We start from the raw sequence: 2658 nt of genomic DNA, 5'->3' as shown, positions 1-2658 counted from the left end.
CACAGAACCTCAACTCAACTTATAACCCGGTGAAATTCGAAGTAAAGCCGGCGGGGTTCTGGTGAAACTCCGATTTCAACAAATTCCTCACCAAAAACGAAGTTTATTAGTTCAAAACGAAGCTCAGACCAATTAAAAACAGTCCCCATGATCAACATCAACCATAATTAAATCAATAATCACGAAAACTCGAATTTAAAAATCAAGAACACATGAAATCGGTTATATCACTTCCAGGGGTTATACGCATCGAATTTATATCCCAATCGACTGCAGATCATGCAATAAAGCTTATTTACACATTCAAATCATCAAACGATTCAAAAACAAGAAACCCCCAAATCGAACATAAACCCTAAAATTACAAATTGAAAAATTATCTAACCTCGAATTGATTTGATGATATAAAATGGTAGAGGGGGATCTGCGATTCATTTTGGTTACTTATACTTGAAATTTGGAAATCAGAATGATTTTCAAATTTGGGTTTGATTCTCAGAACTCTTTAAGAACACCAAGAACAGTTTTTTACAGAATTTCCAGAAAATAAAACTTCAATTACTACATGATATTGAACTCTATTTTTGAAGTATAATCTACCAAGTTGACCAGATGAATATTATCTACATGATGGAATCATCAAATCATATCAACAACATTAAGAACATATTTTCATAATTTAATTATCAAATAATTCGAATATAAATAAATAAATAAGAAAATTACCTTAATTTCTGCACTAAAATGGTTGGTTGAATCAGAAAGTACTTTTCGAGAGCTTCGATTTGATATGCTGCACGCCCGAATCGGAGTTCAATAACGTCTTCGTTCGTGCGTTTGATTTTCAGGAACGTATCGGTTTCCAGGGTTTTTCTCTGTATTTATTGTATTTTTACGGGTTGTAAATGAATAAACGAAATAAATAAAATAAGAAATAGGCTATTTATATTTACAGAACATTGGTTCGTTCTGGATCATTTTGGATCGATAAATTAGTTGTTTAGCCGCTAAGTAACTACAAAACGATCAAAAATAGATTACTTAGCTGCTAAGTAACTATAAAAATGATACAATTTAATATCAAAATTGGATAATTATCAAAACCGAGCTTTTCATAAAACACCATATACGAAAATAATGTAAAAATATCTCGTCTCTCGAGAATACGAGTTTTGTTGATTTATCGAAATAACTATCGTATTGAAAATCTTGCGCCGTGCCGCGCATGGGTCAAACCGTAATCCGGATCGAAAAAGTCAAAACACGGAAAATGTCCAGAATTACCAGACTAGGTTAGAAGGGAGTTTTCGGAAGAGTTTCGGGTTGTAAAAACGCAAAAACAGTTGAAGTTGGAAGATTCCCGGCTTTATAAAATAATTTTATAATTATTCAGAAAATATTTCATAAATCCATAAGTCATTATAAATCTTATAACAGTCCAAAAATTACCAGAAAAATATCACAATTATCTATATTTTCTCCTGGACATATAAAAATTAAAATACTCAAAGAATATCACATATAAACACCCAAACATCAATTCCACTTATCATATAACTCACTAAAATTCACATAAAATCACGTAAATAATTCTAAATAATTATAATAATAATATTTGAAAATATGGGATATTATAGACAGGTTAAATAAAGATATGAAGATTGAAGATATCGACAAGTCACTTTGCATATAGAGAACTCAGAGATATCAACAAGTTAAAATGAAGACATGAAGATTGGAGATATCGACAAGTCAAATCTCTCATTACAGATCTCAGAGATATTGATAAGCCATTATGCCTATAGATATCTCATAGATATCGACAAGTCATTTATACATGCAGAGTTTTGGAGACCTCGACAAGTCAAAGTTACCTCGAGAACTTAGAGATATCGACAAGTCAATGTTACCTCGAGAACTCAGAGACCTCGACAAGTCAAAACACTTGTAGAGAACTAAGAGATCTCGGTAAGCCATTATACTTATCGATATGTCAGTTCTCTATAGCAACAACTGGAGATCTCGATATAAAGCTCAAGTACAGAATGTAGACAAGTTAAATATTCAAGATTTAGACTATCAATCAACAAACGATCTAATCACTTAGATTGAAAAGTCTACAAAAGCATCTTGAAAAGTACAAGATCAAAGGCCAAGATTAACTGACAAAGGAAAGTCACAGAAATACAAGATTAGCAAAGATACACTAAGCGAGAAATGGAAAGCTTTAAAGATAACTTAAAGTAGGGTTCAGTACATCTTATTGCATGCTATGTAAACATGTGTTTACTAATCTATAAAGTAAACACTGGTCATTTGCTTTTCAATTGTATCAAACAGATCTAGTTTTTCTTGTGACTCTCTCAATGAAGAAGCTAATTTATTTACTTACAAAGAACCCAGGATTTGTAGCAAAGTACTAGCTTGATTTTAATACAAAATTTAGTGAGTTTTAAAATATTGTGTGCACTATTTAATTTCAGTTAACATAATATTACTACATTCCTAATCTGCTTTGTTAACCAAGCAATAAACATTCAAAAAGCCTATAAAATAACCAAAACACATTCACCCCCTTTGTATTGTATTCATTACCTAACTAGTGAAATCGGAGCAAAATCTGAAAGCAAGCAGATTAAAGATCTTGGAAGAATGAAT

Source organism: Apium graveolens, chromosome 8 (genome assembly GCF_009905375.1).
Source record: "Apium graveolens cultivar Ventura chromosome 8, ASM990537v1, whole genome shotgun sequence".
Classification (NCBI taxonomy): Eukaryota; Viridiplantae; Streptophyta; class Magnoliopsida; order Apiales; family Apiaceae; genus Apium; species Apium graveolens.
This window is presented reverse-complemented; position numbering follows the sequence as displayed.